At 36.9% G+C, this 21,566-nt stretch overlaps 1 pseudogene; it reads left to right on the top strand.

Annotated features, from left to right (window-relative positions):
* The first annotated feature begins 6,463 nt into the window (after positions 1-6,463).
* LOC141667700 (receptor-like protein 6) lies at positions 6,464-9,491 on the top strand (annotated as a pseudogene).
* Positions 9,492-21,566: the final 12,075 nt, after the last annotated feature.

The following is a 21,566-nucleotide window of genomic DNA, read 5'->3' as shown; positions in this document are numbered from 1 at the left end:
TTAAAACCTTATTAACCCTACTGATGTATAAGGGTTCAAGAGACTCATACCTTCCTTGGAGCTTCTTAACACAAGAAAAGAGCTTGTATTGCCTCTAGGAACCTTGATCTAACCTTAAACAACCTTGCTCTTTTCAAAGAATTCAAGAACACAAACATGGTTACTATTCATCTATCCATAAATCATAAAAAAGGAGTATGGTAATCAAGAAGGTGAGGAGAGTGGTTACCCTATATCCGTAGAGCTTCTCGATGGCTTCGATTTGACTGGTAGCACGCGCGAATCGGCCAAGGGAAACTCAAGATACAAGCATTTCTTTCTTCTCCATTTTTTATCCCCTTTTCCTCTCGGGTTTTCTCTTCAAAAATGAAGAAATGGTCTTTTTCTATCCTTTTTGCTTGGTTGAACTTGAGGTTTGTGCCAAAATTTACTTGGTTGTGAATTAACCAAGTGGTTACTTCATTAAATATCTCATCTTCACTTTAATAAAGTGTTTGCATCATCTTGATGACCTCATCCCCAAGCCACATGTCATATTCTTATGGTGTGATGATGTCACCTAGTTTCTACTCCACTTGATTAATCTCCCTTGCTTCTTTTACAAGCTTATTTCTTGACCGTTTATTTTTTTTACGGTTTGCTTAACTCTCGTTCCCGTTAATCATTTGGGGGATCATATCCGGGATCTTATTACTTGGGCTTCCCTAAACCTTCCTTAATATTTTATACTCCCTTAATGATCATCTCTTATAATCCTTGAATTTAAATCATTTTAATCATGTTACCTTATACTTAATTCTTTCGGTAACTGGTGGATTTTCTGGAAAAATCAAAGTGTCCGGATTCGAATTCTGACGACCTTCACATACACTCATTTACTTTATGGAATACTAGTACGATCTCAAAATTTCCACAACAGTACTCCTATATAGTGTGGTCTGATAATTTTCCTTAATCAGCATCATCAGAAAAAGTTACTATTCATCAGAATTTCAATAAAAAAATCCAAAAATTGGGATTATTACAGTCTCCCCTCCTTAAAAGGATTCCGTCCCGGAATCAGATAAAATAAAAACAAACAGTTGGGGATGCTTTTCCAGCATTGCGCTTTCTAACCCTCAAGTCAATTTTTTTCCCACATTGTGGTTTTACCACAAAACTCTGAATAGTTTGATAACCCTATTCCTAAAAACTTGCTCCTTTCAGTACATAACCCTTACTGGTTGCTCCATATAGGTCAACTCTTGTTGCATGTCTATGCGCTCGTATTTTCCTATATGTTCGACATTCGGATTATACTTCCTCATCATTGCCACATGGAACACGTTATGAATTTTCTGCAGGTTTGGGGGTAGGGCTAGCTCATATGCTAACTCCCCAATATGTCTTAATATATCCAGGGGTCCGACAAATTGTGGACTTAGCTTTCCTTTCTTTCTGAACCTCATCAATCCTTTCCAAGGGTTTCTAAGGGGATACCTTTAACAGCACTAGGTCCCCTATTTCATACTTTTGGTCCTTTCGAGTCAAATCAGCATACTTCTTCCATCCATCCCGGGGTTTCTACCAGTCTTCCTCTGATTAGATCCACTATATCTTTGGTCCTTTGGACCACTTCGGGTCCGAGCATCTTGCGCTCTCCAACTTCATTCTTGTACAAGGGAGAGATACATTGTCTTCCCTAAAGGGTTTCATAAGGCATCATCCTTATACTGACATACGATCTATTATCGTAAGAAAACTCAATCTGCGTTAAGTGATCATTCCAAATTCTTTCAAGTCTATCGCACAGACTCTCATCATAGCTTTTAGCGCTATAGCTTTTGCTTCTCAGTAGCCACTATTTTCCAGTTCGTAATCGTTACTATCTTCCGTACCTAATACTATACTGGTTACACTTTTGCTCGTTAGCGTTCTATAACCTTTTAATAAACGCGTCAACCTTAGTATCACGAACGCGTTAGAATCGGAATACCACCTCACTGATACTACTTTATTTCTAGCTGCTTCCATCTTTGAAAGCTTGATCCATCATATAGAAGTAAAAGAATTTATTGAGAGATCACTATGATCATGAACACTTGTTACATCGCATAGTTAGTACAGAAGGTGGCCAGCCTTTAGTACTTGACAAGCAATTAAACAACATGTGGTATCCTACTAGGCTTCTATCACACAGATAGATAGTCATTCGGCAATACCTCCCCTTCTGGAAGGGTTGTTCTTCTCAGTTTACACGAAATGGAAAGGAGAGAAAAGAACAATTTAAAGAAAAAAATATGGTCACAAAATATCTATTGTGGAATCTACCTATGAACTATAGAAGTTTGTCATAGGAGAACGAAACATATATGTATATATATCACATTAAGTATTATAGCATCGTATTTCACATGCCTAACTATTTTTTCTATTCCATCCATCATTCTATGGACCCATGCTCTTGCTCGAGCTTATAAACAATCACCTTTGAAACTCCCTCGACATCGAAAATCGAATATGGGATTTCATTCTAGACATCATCGTTACTAGAATTCTATGCTTGCACTGTAACCTTTCTCGTATAGTAATACGACTCTCTATTGATAAGAAGGAATAAATATTCAATAGGTGGATAATCGACTTAGTTAGTCTATCAATAATAACTTATACATCACCACAACCCAATTAGTGGTACTCAATATCAATATCCATTCCAATACAACTCTCAAAGTTGTAATCGGCTCATTACTCGCAGAATCATTACTGCATTACTATGGTCCACCGCTGACCTACTGTAGTCATTCATTTTCCATGAAATATTAATATCTAACCATAAGAATCCATACATGTCGTATCAAATTCTTCTAAGAAGGTAACATAATCACCATTCATGATCCATTAAGAACACTCCAGATCCTGACGTACATACATGACATGAAGCAGATAAAATTGCAGAAGAGTTTCAATAAAAGCAACGATAGCAGGTTAATACCATTATTAATCGTATGTCTTTATTGGGAGAAATGAAGCTCAAAGGTTCATTTAGTCCTTTCGTAACATAGTCCTGGCTTATCTCAAGATAGGACCTTCTAAGATAGATAGCCCGCTCACGGCGATTACATGAATTAAATCTTTACCAAACTACTATTACGGTTGAGTATCGCACAATCATCAGAAGGAATGTCAATATTTCACACCATAATACAACCTTCACGGCTTTAACCATCATCAGTGTATTCCTCTGGCACGAGCGCCTATAATTGCTCTCTTACGCTTAGAGTGTCGGCCACCTCATTGGCCTTTCCTGATAGTAATAGTTCCTTATAATCAATGTCTTTTGAACGATCTCCAATTAAATTTTCTATCTAATTTCCAATCACAGCTTGTGTGAAAATGCTCTTCCTTACGCTTTGGTGAGAAAAAAAATATTACCATTTTCCAAAAGTTATTGCCTCGGTCTTTAGAGGTTAAAATTGTCACGACTGACTCTTGATCATACTTAGGACGTCTTTTATCTTAGGTCCTAATTGCCTTAAACAATTTCGAACTTTACTGGTTTGATCCATACTTTCTCATGGTTTAACACGTGCCCCACTTGGCATTATTATTATTACGTCATATTTCCTTTACCAAAGTTTCTATTTGTAAAAACTTAAATATCACCACTCTTTTTGTGACTTCTCGAAGGTTATTCTTAAATCATTCCTCCTGTACTCCCTAGGTACAGGGCATATCAAGATACCATTTACTAATACTAGAATGATTGTCTATATAGTTCTGAAAACTTTCTCCACTAATCTTTAAAGATTGTTGTTACTTTAATTCTTCCCAATTCATACTTCGACACTCATACTGTCCTTATTAATGGTGAAATGCCAACCTTATGCATTCCCCTAGGTTCATCTCAAGTTATCGAGTAACTATCCTTAATTCCACCTTTAAAAAGGTACTTGCATCCTTCCATGGATAAATCAAGTCATATATCCTTGATAGATTATCTTATTCAATCATTCCCACCTCGATAGTCTATACCAAATTTCACAATAGCATCCTTATTCAAGTTGAGGTCAATCCATATGGCCTCCATAAGATAAAAATGGTTATCCGCTTTTCTTTCCTGATTTGGTAATGATAACAGGGATGTTCTAGGAGATATTGGTCGTGTTCAATGTGAAACTTTTAGTTCTAACTATTCATTTATCTCCATTATTTATCTCAACTGTCATCTTAATGTTGGGATATCTTTTATACCTGGCGTCTCCCTTTCTGGGTATCAAGCCACCGGTCTTACATACACTTCACATTCTTAAAGGTCACTTCCTTCATCCCATTTTCCTAATATCTTGTTATCCTGTCTCCTCAGTCCATCCGTGTTTCCTTATTAATCCATCAGTCTATCTCATGATCAGTCACCATCGCGCTGATGATGACACACTTCTCTATATTTATTGCTAGGGTTTCTTAGGGTTTCACATACCAAACTCCATTATTGCTTCTCAACTCTATTTCCTTTATATCTCTTTATACTCATTCCCCTTTCAGTCTTTTATTTTCACTTCTATTATAACCATTTCATGAACCAACACAACATAAGAATTGATTTCAAACATCCCGTCATTCTGGATTCGTGTCCTTCAGATGAACCTTGACGAATTTCACAACCTAGATTCATGATTCATCATACTTGTCCGCCTCTGGCCTGGTTTTAAAACTTCTATGTTATCTCTCTATCTTCCTTAGACTTCCACCAACGGGTGGCCTCTCTCTTAGGAAGGTAAGTGGCAAAAACAGTCTTTTGCGCTTCGTCAATCATTTAGAATCTCAAATGATTCCTCTATTTCCTTTAGCCAGGCTCTTGCCTTGACTGGGTCAACTTGTTCCTTGGAACTCTGAGAGCTTAGCGACTTAAAGGTCCTGAAAGAATTTCCCACCGCATTGTTTTCTCAGGGTGGTGGTTTGGGGGTAAAAGTATAAGTTTTGTTTAGGCAGGTCCATGAATTTCCCCATAGGAGTACCGTCCTGGTTCTCCCTATCTTGCTCGACTTCTGTTTTCTCAGTATGAAATGTTTCATCCTTCTCCCATAATCGGGGTTATCTTATACGTTAAAATCCTTGTTTTCCACTTCATTATGTTATGGGTTCCCTCTTTCTTGATGGCGACCTCCCTGACTATCATATTCAGGGTTTACCCTAAATCTTATTCCTTGAACCATGGCTTTCATCTAAGATCCCGTCCTTAGGCTTTTGAACATTTGGAACCCAAATTCTGTAGGAATACCTCATTATTCCCTTATCATCTTTCTCAGTATTAATCTCTTCTCTATTCATTGGCTCTCTGCCTTCATTCATCACTTTTTCTAAGCACAATATGATCTTTTCCAATAATTCGGGCTGCATTACAATCTCAAACAACTTTTCAGTACCGGCTCCGGTTACCTTCACTTCTATTTCCATTTTTTCGAAATCTCTTATCAACTCTTCCGAAGACATTGTCATCTTGAGTCTCTCTTTTCTACTAAGGGTGTCAGCCACCACATTGGCATGGAATTTAAACGGAAGGATTATAAATTGAAAATTCAATTGGTGTATTTGTGTTTCATATGGATACCGGGCCAAAAAAAGTCACTCTTAAGAAGAGAAATAAAGGTCTGTCATTCGACATCACCTTCAAGTTAAATATAGATGAGCTTATTCAGGAGTTTGACAAAGTTGAATTAACAACATTAGCTGATACGAAGGACGTTGGACTTACACTTACAGGAAGTTCTAATACATTAATGAGGCCAGACCTATGACTAGCACTGGTTGCTTCATGCAATCTCTCTATTATCACTGCAGTGGATTTGTGGTGTCTACTGCATCTCTGTCTACCAGACTTGGAGGGCTTTATTGCCTTCTATAGGAAACTTAAAAAACTTGTTGTTGAATCGAAAAAGGAGAAGATGAATGTTGCCTCAGATTTAGTCAACCGAATGTTGAAAAGTAACATGTTTCTTTTGGGCGCTGTAGATTTAAAGGAAGGTTCTGTAACTGCGAAGATGTAAGAACTCCGACCTGAAGAGGATGGAACCATTCGAATGCACATAAGAAGTTCTTTGAAAACAGTCAGATCGAACATCTTATTCATATAGACTTAGGTATGGAACTCGATGTTCATCACCTTAAGAACATGTCAAAAGACTTTGAAAGAGCCAAGAAATTAGCTGTGAAAGAGGTGGGTGATGCGATAGATATTCACGACATTAAACACTTAACGGAAAATATTATATTGATTGGAGATGTGGTCAGATATACTAGTGAAGAGTGGAGCAATGTGAAAAAACAATTTTATCAACACTCTAGATATTCTGTCAAAGAAAAACACACTAGATATGTCCAATGTCCCATACAACAATTTCCTTTGATTTTTCGTGGTTTAGAAAAAAAGTCCGATTTTGAAAAAGAAAATACAGAAAAGAGGATAAGTCAAAGAATATTTAGACAAGATTATGTCTAGAGTCCAATTAAGCCGCCTCTAACTTTAGTGTGCAAAATTCTTTGATGAACTTGATTATTAAAAGAGTTCACACAGAGCTACTTAATTATCTGCCATGGCAGCGCCACACAGTGTTACTCTCTTACTATTCTTCTTTCTTCTACACTCTCATGTTATAACTATGTCCTATAATATCACTACTACTACGCTGTGCTAGGATCACAAGAGGTTTGCTCTTTTACGTTTAAAGCAAAGCCTTTTATGCCTCTTCCCATTCATCTGCTGACATGAAGACTGCGTCCTGGAAAGCCAGAGGAAATAGCAGCAGTGATTGCTGCTCATGGGACGGGGTTGAGTGTGATGATGCTACCGGTTATGTTATTGGTCTTGACCTCAGTAGCAGTCTAATATATGTTACTCTTCACCCCAACTGCACCCTGTTTAGCCTTGTTCACCTTCAGAACTTAAACCTTGCAGAAAATAACTTCATGAACTCTTCGATTCCATCCGAGATTTCCCATCTTTAAGTCTATCCTTTGTAAATTTGTCATACTCTTCATTTTCGGGTCAAATTTCACTCGAGTTGTCAGGACTGTCCAAACTGACTTACCTGGTTCTGTCTCACAACTATTTGCATGGAGGATTTCCCATTGCAATCTTCAATCTACCAGGCCTGCTTGTTCTCAACGCGAGTGACAATCAAAATCTCAGTGGTTACCTTCCAGAGTTTAACAAAACAAACTCCTTCAGGGAACTTGATATTGCTTTGACAAATTTCTTTGGTAACATAACTGCCTCAATTGGAAATCTGCAGTCATTGACTTGGTTGCGACTCAAACAATGCTATTTTTCGGGATCAATTCCGGCCTCAATTGGTAACCTTACCCAGCTTACTTTTTTATCAGTTTCATCTAACATTGGCTTCACAAGTTAGCTAAACTTACTTTTTTAGACCTTCGTGATACTAATCTATATTGTGATTTCCCACCATCTCTTGCAAACCTAACCCAACTTACCAATCTTGACCTTCAAGAAAATTACATTGGTGGTGAAATCCCTTTGTGGTTGATGAACATGACCCAATTAATAGAATTAAACTTGAGCTCTAAAGAATTAACTAGTAAAATTCCTCGCTCACTTTCTCAACTCAAAAATCTCGAATATCACTATGTTGCTACAAATGACTTTACTAGTACAGTAGATGCTGACATATTTCAGAGCTTAAGAAACCTTACCATTCTCAATCTATCCCAGTCCAATATAACGTTAGTTGTTCCCCATCAAACTATCTTCACTCTTCCAAAGCTTAAACTTTTAGGTTTGAGTTTCTGTAACTTAACTGAGTTCCCATACTTTCTACGGTTCCAGAGTAACTTAAAGGGACTTGAATTGGATGGAAACGATATTCACGGTAGTATACCACACTGGATTTGGAATGTAAGTGAAAATTTAGAGGTAATGAACCTTAGAGCTAACTACCTAACGGCCTTCGAACATGATCCGGTTGATATCCAAAGTAAGAGTTTAAGATCGATAGACATAAGCAATAACATGCTACAAGGGAATCTCCCAGTTCCACCATCAAATACAAATTTGTACTTTGTGAAGAACAATAGATTAACCGGAGATATTTCCCCTATGATATGTGGTGTCATGTCTCTTAAAGTACTAGATTTGTCAAATAACAGCATGAGTGGACCAATTCCACAATGCCTAGCCGATTCTATGGAATTCCTTGTTCTCAAAGACAACAACTTTTCTGGTACAATTCCTCAAATATACCAAAAAGAATGTGACTTAAAGGTGTTGGATTTGAGTCAAAACCAGTTAACAAGGGAAGTTCCAAGGTCATTGTCAAATAGTAAAATGCTACAGATTTTGGATCTATCGAATAATCAGATGAAACAAACTTCCCCTCTTGGTTGGGGAGTCTTCCACGACTACAAGTTCTACAACTGCATTCCAACAAGTTCCACGGTGAAGTTAGAAGTCCAAGGAATCCTTCAGAGTTCCCAATGTTGTGCATTATCGATCTCTCCAGTAACTTTTTAACTGGTGCTTTGCCTGCATATTATATTCAGATTTGGAATGTAATGAAAGATTTTCGTACATACATGGAACAATATATAGAAACAAAAACGGAATCTTTATGGATTATTGGAAGATACCCTCTGACATCCACTGCCTCATATCACACCTCAATAATTCTTACCAACAAAGGCGTAGAGATTGACTACGATAAGATTTTAAATGTTTTCACTGCTATTGACCTTTCAAGTAACAAATTTACAGGGCAGATTCCAGAATCTCTTGGAAGTTTAGTGGCTCTCCAGTTGCTTAACCTTTCAAACAATGATCTTACAGGTCCAATTCCTCCATTACTTGGGAACCTAACACAGCTAGAATCGTCGGACCTTTCACAGAACAAGCTCTCAGGAGTTATCCCTCAACAGTTGGCAGCACAACTCAATTTTCTCACTATCTTCAATGTGTCCAACAACCTTCTAAGTGGTCACATACCACAAGGCCCACAGTTTAATTCATTTGAAAAAACTTCTTATATTGAGAACTCAGGACTTTGTGGATTTCCGTTATCTAAGAATTGTGGAACTAAGCTATCACCACCTGATGAGAACAAGGATGATCCTGATGATGATAAGCTTCCAAGTGGACTTGATTGGTTATTCATATTAGTAGGACTTGGAAGTGGACTTGTTATTGGGTTTGTACTAGGAGACATTTTGATAGATAGACACCCTTGGCTGATCCCTAAGACTGTTCAGAAATTTGGAAGGGCACAAAAAAAACCCAGGATGCGGAACAGGCAGATCATTTGGGCTTAGCAAACAGGTTTGCTGTAAGAGTTGGGCAATTGTTCTTCTACATATGTTTGGTTGTAGGTATTTCTTTTTTATTTGGTTTAGATTGTTGTATCTTTAATCACATTATTCCTATCTGTAATAAAGATCTAGTTAAATACAGAACAGTAAAATTATAATGATAAAAAATTCAAGTCATATAAAATTATGTTATTACCTGAATATGTAAATTGTCCTTGTTATGTTGGACATGTGTGGTGTTTTTGTGGCCTATCCATAGCTAGTTTTGTGTCTTCATCTTTCCCAATTTCACATTCAGCAAACTTTCTCCCACAAACATTTCGTACTATCATATAATGGTGTGGCCGGGTCTGAAAACTTCTTTAATCCAACAACCCTTGACTCCACATAACTCATCACTTAAGTGTGACAAATTCAGAATCAGATACATCTCTTTCACTAAATCAGTGGGAATTTTTTGGCTTGACAAGGTAACTAAATTAACAGTTTTCAACCTTGATAATACCAGTATAAATGGTGATATACCCACATATCTTTCAAACCTAACTCAGCTTACTTCTCTTGGTCTTGCACATAATCACTTCTCAGATAAAATCCCGCTGCGGCTTATGAACATAAACCACCTAACTTTCATACGTTTGGTTGACAATGAATTAATAGATCCAATTCCAAGTTCATTTTCTCAACATATAGACCTTATTGGTGTTGGAATTCATGCACTTTAACATTCATAATATCTATCTTTTATATATTCATGTATCTTGTAATCAAGTTCATTTAAAGGTTCATTGTATCAACTCTCTAAATGACTCTCTAGAAAGATCTGTAGTATCTATATATAGCCTATTCTACAGCATATGTAAAAAATCAATTCAATCAAAGAAATCATATTCAAAAATATTAAAACATTCTATCATCTTTTTTTAGAGCTCTGCAGTAGCAACTCATTTAGATTCCTACAAATTGGCATCAGAGCAGTTTTCGATTCTAATCTGGGATTGAAACAAGAAGTGATTACATGGCATCAAATTCAGACTCTCAATCATCTTTAACTCCTCTATTTGATGGTGAAGATTATGACTACTCGAATATCATAATCAGAACTGTTCTTAGGGCAGAAGGCTTATGGAATATCGTGGAGAAAGGTTTTGTAGAACTTGATGATGAATCAGGCTTGTCTGAAGCAGAATTAAATAAAATTGAAACATCTCGTCGCCAAGATACAAGAGCACTGAGCAAACTACAGATGGGAGTCACCAAACCAATTTTTACAAGGATATCAAGAGCTTCAACAGCAAAAGAAGCATGGGAAATTCTAGAAGGTGAATTCCATGGAGATGAAAAGGTAAGAAGTATTAATCTTCAATCTCTTAAAAAAGATTTTCAGAATTTAAGAATGAAAGATTCTGAAAATACACAAAGCTATCATGCTCGTGTAATGGAGATTGTGAATTAAATGAAAACCCTAGGTGATGATATTACTGATCAACATGTTGTGGAGAAAATTTTGATCAGTTTGACAGATAAATATGAATATATTGTTGTTGTTATTGAAGAAACAAAAGATCTCAGCAAGTTGTCAATAAGAGAATTGATGGGATCTCTTCAAGCACATGAAAAAAGAAGGCTTAAACAGGCAGAGCAATCAGAAAATGCTTTTTTGTCTAGAGCAAAGGTGAAGCCACAACAATTTTCAAAGAAAGGTGGTTACAATCAGGAGCAAAAGAAGGCAGACTGGAGGAAAAATACCACCAGTACTTACAAAAATGATAACAATGAAAGAGGTACAAGTTCTAACCCAAAATATTTTTGCAACATATGCAAAAGAACCAGCCATATCACATCTAAATGTTGGTTCAAGGGTAAGCCTTAATGTAATTTGTGTAGAAGATTTGGTCATATTGAAAAAGACTGCAGATTTAAAAATTGTGAGAGGGCAAATTTCACAGAAGGAAAGGAGGACAACAAAGAAGAACAATTTTTTTATGCTTGCCATTCCAGCCTTGATGAAGACAACAAAGCATGGTACATAGACAGTGGTTGCAGCAATCATATGTGTGGAGATAAAAAAATCTTTGTGCAAATTGATACAACAATAAACCCAAAGGTGAGGATGGGTAATGGAGCTGTTGCAGAAGCAGAAGGCAAAGGAACAATTTCTATTAACACAAAATCTGGAGTCAAATATATACGAGATGTTCTTCTCGTTCCAGATTTAAAAGAAAATTTATTAAGTGTTAGACAGCTTCTGGAACATGATTATTGTCTTGTATTTGAGGATAATATGTGCAGAATTTTTGAGAAAAAGAACAAGAATCAGGTCATTGCAGAAGTAAAGATGGAGAGGAACATGAACTTTCCATTGATCTTTAACTACAATGCCCTAAAGGCTGAAGTAGTAGACCAATCATGGCTTTGGCATAAAAGATATTTCCATCTAAATTTTCAGGGATTAAAGCTTCTCAAAGAAAGAAACATGGTGAATGGCCTACCAGATTTACAAAAAGAAAAGAACCCGTGTGAAGGATGCATCATGGGAAAACATCATAAAATGCCATATCCAAGAGGAAAATCATGGAGAGCAAAAGGACGCTTGGAACTTATACATACCGACATTTGTGGTCCAATGAAAACACAATCGTTGGCACAATAAAGGTATTTTATAATTTTCATTGATGATTTTTCAAGGATGACATGGATTTATTTTCTAAAGGAGAAATCAGAAGCTTTCAATATTTTTAAGAGATTTAAATCCTGGTTGAAAAACAAAGTGGTTGTAACATTAAGTGCATACGGAGTGATATAGGAGGTGAATATACCTCTAAAGAATTTGAAGGATATTGCAAGGATGAAGGCATTTAGAAGCAGCTCACAGAAGGGTATAGTCCGCAGCAGAACGGAGTTGCAGAACGCAAAAATAGAATAATTGTTGAAATGGCCAGGTCTATGATGAATGAAAAAGGACTCCCAAAGACGTTCTGGGCTGAAGCTACAAATACAGCAGTGTACATCCTTAACAGGTGTCCCACAAAAGATGTAAGAAACATGACACCAATGGAAGCATGGAGTGGAGAAAACCCATCAGTAAGTCATTTCAAAACATTTGGTTATATTGGATATGCTCATGTACCTGCTGAGAAACGTACTAAACTGGATGATAAAAGTATAAGATGTATCTTTACTGGTCATACTCTAGAAACTAAAGGTTACAGGCTTTACAATATTGAAACTAACAAATTGGTTGTTAGTAGAGATGTTTTATTTGATGAAAATGCAGCCTGGGATTGGAAAGAAAAACATGTGGAACATGTCCATCAACCAAGTTCTCTGGAAGAAAATGAAGAAAGTGAAGAAATAGAAGAACAAGATCAAGAAACTCACACATCTGATCAGACTCACACATCTAAATCAGAGGATGATAATGAAACTCCACCAATAAAATTCAGAAGAATTAGTGACATATATCAATCTTGTAATTTTGCGGTTAGTGAACCAGAAAATTTTGAAGAAGCTGAAAAATATGAATTATGGCAGCAAGCAATGGAAGAAGAAATGCACATGATTGATAAGAACAAAACATGGGAGCTTGTAGACAGGCCTGAAGGATGAGAAATTATCGGGCTAAAATGGATCTACAAGACCAAATTGAATCAAAATGGAGAAATTCAAAAGCATAAGGCAAGGCTATTCGCTAAAGGTTTTACTCAAAAGCCCGGTGTTGATTTTTCAGAAACTTTTTCCCCAGTAGCAAGGCTTGAAACTATAAGAACCTTGATCGTTCTTGCTGCACAAAATAAATGGAAACTTTTTTAGCTTGATGTTAAGTCTGCATTCTTAAACGGAAAGCTTGATGAAGAAATTTATGTTGAGCAGCCACGAGGGTTCTTGGTGGAAGGGGGAGAGAACAAAGTGTACAAACTCATAAAGGCCCTTTACGGACTTAAACAATCACCTCATACATGGTACAAAGAGATTGACTCATATTTTCTTAAAAATGGATTCCAAAGAAGCAAGAATGAAGCAACTTTGTATGTGAAGAAAGAAGGAAGCAAGATTCTCATTGTTTGTCTCTATGTGGATGATCTCATTTTCACAGGAAATGATCAAGTGATGATGGAAAGATTTAAAGAACACATGATAAAATCCTATGAGATGAGTGATTTGGGGCTACTTCATTATTTCTTGGGCGTTGAAGTTTCACAAGGAGCAGATGAGATTTTTGTTTCACAAAAGAGGTATGCAAAAAGTATTCTTGACAAATTTAATATGTCAAATTACAAGCCGGTTTCAACACCCCTGGTTGTTAGTGAAAAATTATCAAAAGTTGATGGAACATCAAAGGTAGATTGCTCTCATTACAGAAGTTTGGTGGGTAGCTTGTTGTATGTTATAGTAACAAGGCCTGACATAATGTTTACAGCAACTCTACTCTCAAGATTTATGCAAAATCCTAGTCAAACATATTTTGGAACAGCAAAAAGAATTCTGAGATACTTGCAGGGAACATTTGACTATGGGATTTTTTACAAAGCTGGAGAAAATCTGAATCTTATTGCTTACTCGGATAGTGATTGGGCTGAAAGCATAGATGACATGAAGAGTACATCTGGCTATGCAATTTTACTTGGAACAAACATTTGTTCTTGGTTGTCAAAGAAGCAGAAAGTTGTTGCACAATCATCAGCAGAAGCTGAATATGTAGCAGCTGCAAAAGCAACTTCTCAAGCAATTTGGTTAAGGAGGATTCTAGAAGATATTGGAGAAAAGAAAAAAGAAGCTACAATTCTATTCTGTGACAATAAATCAGCTATTTCCATTGTAAAAAATCCAGTGTGTCATGAGAGGACAAAGCACATTGCAATCAAATATCATTTTATCAGGGATGTAGTTGAAGAAGGAGAGATACAACTACAATATTGCAAGACTCAAGAACAGCTTTCCGACATTTTTACAAAGGCTCTTCCTAAAGAGAAATTTCACTACTTGCGTGAACGCATTGGAGTTGTCAGACAAGTGCATTAAGGGGGAGTGTTGGAATTCATGCACTTTCACATTCATGGTATATATCTTTTATATATTCATGCATCTTGTAATCAAGTTCATTTAGAGGTTCATTGTATCAACTCTCTAAATGACTCTCTAGAAAGATCTGTAGTATCTATATATAGCCTATTCTACATCATATGTAAAAAATCAATTCAATCAAAGGAATCATATTCAGAAATATTAAAACATTCTATCATCTTTTTTTAGAGCTCTGCAGTAGCAACTCATTTAGATTCCTACAATTGGTGCAGTAGAGGTTGACATTTTCCTTAGCCTTAGAAAGCTTACCCATCTTGGTCTATCTTTTAACAAGATAACCTTACTAACCAACCATAGCCTTAACCTCACTCTTCCGAAGCTTGAATTTCTACTTCTGAAATCCTGTAACTCAAGTGAGATCCCATATTTTCTGCAATTTCAAAATAATTTGCAGGTTCTTTACTTGAATGGAAACAACATTTACGGTAATATACCATACTGGATATGGAATCAAAGTAGCCATATGGAAGCAATTAACCTTTCTGTTAACTTACTGCAAGCCATTGCAAAGAATATGATTGTTCTTCCAAGTCTTAAGAGTAGTAAACATAAGTATCGGAGGGGAATCTCCCATTCCGCCACAGAATATAATATAGCGCTCTGTGTCTAATAACAGAATGAGCGAAGAAATACCACCAATGATCTGTGGTAGTTCAAAATACTTGTTAGTCCCTTAACAATATAGCAAGAATTACAGAAGGGGGGTTGAATGAAATTCTTGAACCTTTTTCTCGAAATAAAAATGTTCAACTCGAATATAAATATAAGTGTTTTGATTAGCACAATGCGGAATAGAAACTTAATTGAATCAAAACATAAGTAATTAAAAACAAAAGTCTTTAAAAACTTTCTGGTGAATTTAAACAATTCCACCAGAGATATATATTATATATCGAGAAGACTCTATGTGCAAGAATGCTCACAGCTGCTTACAAATCGAACTACTGAGAATACAAGGAAATGCTAAGGATTTTGCTTACAAAGATTTCTCTCTTTTTGTATCTCAGTTATGTTTTATTTGCTATGTTCTTGGTTTATATATTACCAAGATTACAAAGTCAAAAACACTAAATAAACATAAAAACTATCAGTCTTAAGCTTTGCTACTTTTCATCCTCTATTACCCAGTTAATGGGCTTCCACAGTAGATTTGTACATTTCGACGGCTGTGCTCAGTATTCACTGTTCAACTGCTGTTTGAATTCTTTATATGACCATCCGTTGGACTTTATGAATATTCGTTGGATATATGATCATCCGTTGACTTTCTGAACATCCGTTGATGGCTTCATTGATCATCCGTCGACTGCTATATCAGGCATCCGTTGATAGTCATTTGATCATCCATCGATGGCTTTGTTAATCATACGTCGGTAGCTATTTTGGCACTTGACTTCATTTCACTTATGCAGAATTACAAGACATCATTTATATATAATTAATCAACTTATTCTGCATATCTAGTTAAAGTCAACTTGACTTATAGGCTACTACAGAATCTATACAAAGATGTATACAGAACTGTACTACAGACTTATTATTACATAAGCTACTCACTCGATGGATAATTAGTTAACATCCGTCGGGACTATAATTAGTTATCCGTCGGGACTATAATTCTTATCCGTCGAGTGCTACATTATTTCACTAAGTAAAATCTACTTAGATGTTTTGTTTATGAAATCATCAAGTACACAACATATGCACAACAATCTCCCCCAATTTATGTCTACTGGAATTGTAGCCATAAATTAAGAGATACTTGATGATAACAAAACATCCTAAACATACAACTTTAAAGATAAGCAGATAATACTGAAAAGTGCTTCAATTAATCAAAATGTACAAAGTTTGGCTCACAGTCATTTCAAGATGCTCCTCTAGCCTGAGCAGATTTTTCTAGTTTCTTGAAGGTCTGGATCTTCTTCCAAGCTTCCTGTTGTTTTCATCAATCTAATTTTGGAGCTGCCTATGGAATTCCAGTTCATCAGATTCTGAGAGATCTAGCTTTTCTTGCATTTCCAAGAGAGTCTCATTGCTAGAGATACTCAATTGGTCTTCTAACCTGAAGAATCTTCTCACACCTTTGTCATCTATGAACTCCATCATCCAGTAGGGCCTTAGATGCACTCTTCTCCCTGTGTATGGGATGATTAGAGTCTTTGGAAGTGCATCTTTAGCTCTAATACTCCTTAGTTCTTCAATATTCTTCAATACTAGTCTTCTTGCAGTTACATTGAACCCAAAGTTCTTCTTGAAGGATGAATAAACTTTAATCAGTACAGCTTGGCTTTCTTGAAGAATCCTGTGAAGTGGCCACACAATCTCCTTTCCTCCTTTGTACTTGAACACTAACCTTTCAGGTAGGTTTCTGTATGCATCAATTCCCCTCACTTCATCTAGTTCATTCAGATAGAGGTTTAGATCAGAAAATTCCTTGATGTCACACAAGTACAAGTAGTCTCCCCTGTTAAACTTTGGGTTGAACTTTAACTACTGATTTGGATTTGAGAGGTGACAGCTTCACTTTCTTGACTGCCCTTGACTTTGTCCTTTTTGGCTTGCTAAGGATTGGTAAATTGAAGTCAGGAATTGGTATTTTATCCCACTCTATTGGCTCATCCTTGGGCACAATAGGTTCACCATGAATATTCCTGTAGGGATCCACCGCCCTTATATCCTCAAATGCCACAGAGGGCTTTGATGCTTGAGTTGTAGCTGGTGTGGGTACCTTAGGAAATTGATCTTCCAATCCTTTGTCAACAATATCCAGTTTCCTTTTTGTTCTTCTAGCCAATTCTTTCTTTCTTGGAGATTTCTTCTGTTCTTCAATTTTCTTCTTTGATTCAGCAGCTTCAGATGGTTGAGAGGGAATTTGTTGAGATAAATTCACAGCCTGTAGCTTGGCCAAGATAGCAATCTGCTCTTTCTTTTGTTTAGTCTTCTTTGCATCTAGAGCATCTTGCTTCTTTTCCTACTTTAATCTGGCTTTTTCTTCTCTCTTTGCTTGAGCAAATTATGGATGTCCAGCTACCACACAAATTTCCTTTCCATTTCTGAATATCTTAGCAATTCTCCTTTTTGAAGCTGAATCAGCTGGATCTTTATAGAAGATAATTGATCTTGACAGAAGCTTCTTCTCATCAGTTTGGGTGTCTCATACACAGTGTCCAAGGGGTTCTTCAAAGATGATTTTGGATAGTTTGCCCTTGGTTTAAGAATTATTTCAGCCTTTGTAGACTTGATGCAGGAAGATTGTCCTCTTTCCAGATAATTCATGCTCATCTCATTCACACTGATTTGCTTGAGTTGAGAGTGATGGATGGCTGACTTAACTGGCTCCTTGACAAGTTCAAACTTTTTCTGTATCTCCTCATCAATCTTATCCCAGTTGATCAAACTCAACTTTCCTTTCTCGGCAACTTTCAAATTTGTTGTTGCTGCTTTAATTAGATCTATACCATCTGCAACTGGTGGCTTGGAGACAGTAATTGAAGGTACAATTACTTTGCTGATTTAAACTTGAAGTTTCTCCCCCTCACTTGGTTCTCTCTCCCCCTTTTTGTTATCATCAAGTTGAGGGGTTAGGCCTTGTGCTTTAGCCAGTTGCATGAGAAGATTTGTCTGAGTCTGTTGATTTTAAAGAAGGGTAGCCACTGAATTCTCAATAACTTGAACTCTATCTTCCAGCTTGGCCAGCTTCTTTTTAGAATCTGATTCTCTCCTCAATCTTAGTAATAGATCCTTCATGGTACCATATGGCATGACTGAATCCAGCTTTTCAGAATTGTAGGTCTTCAAGTCAGCTATATCCTTTTTGAGTTCATCCACACTCAGATTCTGTCTTAATTGCTGGATCTTCATGAGATGTAGAGAGTCTAGGTGAGCTTGAAGAATAGCCTTGGTACCAGCATCTGAAGTTTCCTGAAGGGCCTTTTGAATAGCCATGACATGTTTAACCAAAGATACACCAAATTGTCCTGGTGTAGATTCCTTTGTCCATGCCCATTCAGGTAAATTTGGAACAGATTTGGGCCTTCATCTCCCCCTAAGTTCATGCTTCCATCCAAAGAAATAGAGTCATCATCATTAGAATTTACTCCAAATTCTTCAGATGGCTCATCAGCTGTAGGAGGCATTAAATTGACAGCAGCTTTATCCCTTTTCAGAGACTCTGAAGTATGCACCAAATTTAATGTCTTTTCTGCCTCCTCATTGCCCTGATCAGCCAACGATTGATAGGTTGACACAGGATGAGTAAAAGTGTCAGCATCCAAGGAAATGTTATCAATTACAGCCTTGTAATGTTGCTGAAATTGTCTTTCCTTTTCAGCATCATCCACAATCATTGACTCATGAGCAATGGCTGTATCCACCCTTATTAATCTGTACCTGTTTTTCTCTCAAAATCTCTCTTTTGTTGCATCAGGGTCTCACCCTGGCTCCCCACCCTCACACCCTCACCTTCACCTACTAAGGTGGGACTCCTCTCACTCACTTTTGCCAATCCCGAATAAATGGATTGCTGACTTTCACTCATTTCCTCTCCTTTTGCCTGGGAGCAACCCAGCCTCTCACTCAATACACTCTCATCTCTCAGTCCTAAAAGTAACTGTACAATCACTAAATCTTCTGCACTTGAAATAATTGAAGTTTGAAGTTGTGCAGAAATACTCGACGAATAAGTGATATCCGTCGAGTGAGTGGTAATGCTATCCGACGGATAACTGCTGTTAGGCTTATCCGTCGAGATACAATCACTACTCGACGGATGAGCAATATTCATCGAGAGAGTAGAAATGAATGAGGTGGGAAGAGAAACTATTGTTGACTCTGTGTTGATTGATGATATTTGGAGCACAGATGTAACAATAGAATCTGAAAGAATTGGCAAGTGAGCCAACAAATCATCTAAAAAATGATACTCACTTGCACTAGATTTTGGCTTCCCCAACAGAGTTAAAGAAGGGGAATCAGGAATTGAAGTGTTTATCATATCCACTTCCAGAGAGTTTGTTGGTGAGTATGGTGTTTCAGATGCTTCTATTATTAGAGATTTTGGCTGTGACTCCACATTTATTAGAGCCACATTAAACTGAATTTGAGAGAGTGCAAGGACTGTCTGAATTTGAGAGAGTGCAGGGACTGTGTCTTTAGCACCAGTTTGCACTGTGTGTGTGCCCTGTGCATCCCCAGAGGTCTTAGATTTCTTCTTTCTTGTGTAAGTTTGGGGTGAGCTTGTGTCCCTAACCCTTTTGACCTGTGCTCTTGGCTGAGAGCTTTGTTCAATAACCGCATCCTTTTGGGAGGATGTAGCTAGAAGTGAGCTTTTATCCTTTTTAAGCACTGCAGTTTGTTGGGAAACTGCAGTGTGGCTAGGCTGGGATTCACTCAACTCTCCATCCTTATTCTTGGGGTTTCTTTGATGTTCACCCCTTCCCTCACCTGACTTTCCCTCCTTCACACTCCCCTCTTTTGCTTTTGTGGATTTTACAACTGGTATCTTTTGAGAGATACCAGAGGGGGTTTTCTTTGATTTAGATTTGGAAATTGTAGAGGGTTTGGAGGCTTTGGTAGGCAACTATTTGGTCATTGGCACAGTTGCCATAGCTACTCCTGAAATCAAAGAAATAGTGGAGGTTGGAATAGTTGTAGGGATGGATGAACTTACCTCACTTACCTGAGGTGCCTGCATTACAGGAAAATAGAACATTGGCACATCCCTGTGATGGTTGGCTCTGTTCAAATCTGTAATGAGTCTTCTCTCTTGAACCCAACAATCCAGTTTGTTGTTTGGGTTCTCAAGTACAATCTCTTGACATAGATGGTTAGCCAATAACATGAAAAATCTAGCATAATACATATTATTTCCTCTTTTAGCTAACTCACCTAGTTTAAAACCTAACTCAATCAAGACAAGGTCACTGAAATTATAAAATTTATCTGTAACTAGCATGTATAGCATGTTAAGCATGGAAATATTCACGGAATCAAAATTACTGACTTTTCCAGAGAAAACTTTAGTAACCACATCACACAAGAAACTCCACTCCTTCCTAAGACCCAATCTCCTAATATCACTCAGTTTAGTAGTAGGAAGTGCATAATGCATGGAATTAAGCATATTGATAATATCAGTGTCATTGTGTGGTGAAGTCACATTATTATCAGGAATTTTGAAACATGCTTTTATCACATCACTATTGATACAGAACTCATTACCTTTGATGGTTAGAGTGATGGTCTTGTCAGCAGAGTTGTAGATAGCAGTGGTCCACATCTCTTCAACAACTTCACAGAAGATTGTGGGTGATTCCAGCATAGCATAATTTAGCTTGTAATTCTTCACAAAGTCCATCATCTTGTGATAGTCCTCTGATTGCTGAATACCCTTATTGACCAAAATAGTGAAGTTGTTCTTCTCATAAATGAACCCAGTTTGAGACATAATCTTTACTACAGGTGCCATTGTTAAAGAATGAAAACTTGAAGAGAAAGAGAATATTTGCTTGAGAGAGAATGAAATAAAAGCAGTTGAATTTGAGAATGATAAAAGAAAACAATTGGAATAAAATAAGCTTTTATACTATCTCAAAAATAACTGACAAAAATAATAAAGAAAAGTAAATTAACCAATAGAAATTGCCTAAAATAGTCGTTTAAAAGTAAACTGTAAAAATTCCACCCATTATCCGTCGTGTAATGCTTACAAACTGTAAGTATACTCGATGGATAATGTTCAGGGAATTAACGGCTGAGATTTAGACAATTCGAAGGATGAGGATAAACTTATATCCGTCGAGACATAAAGTATTCCAGAAAAATAATTGACTTTTATTAGCAAGTAGTATATCGACCGATGACTAAACTCGATGGATAAGGGTCATCCGTCGAGATGCAAATTTTGACTTAGCCAAAATTTCATCCAAGACTTAAAAAATCCACTAAATTTATGGCTACATTATAACTTGCAAAATAATTCAGATAAATTTAAGAGTAATTAAGCATACCTAACTCACTTACCAACCTTGAAAAGGTGGATTCATCTAGTGGCTTGGTAAAGATATCTGCAAGTTGCTTCTCACTTGGAACAAAATGTAACTCCACAGTACCATTCATTACATGTTCTCTTATGAAATGGTACTTGATGTCTATGTGCTTTGTCCTTGAATGTTGCACTGGAT

Source organism: Apium graveolens, chromosome 6 (assembly GCF_009905375.1).
Source record: "Apium graveolens cultivar Ventura chromosome 6, ASM990537v1, whole genome shotgun sequence".
NCBI classification, from domain to species: Eukaryota; Viridiplantae; Streptophyta; class Magnoliopsida; order Apiales; family Apiaceae; genus Apium; species Apium graveolens.
Note: the sequence above shows the minus strand (reverse complement) of the source record. Positions and strands in the feature narration are given on the sequence as shown.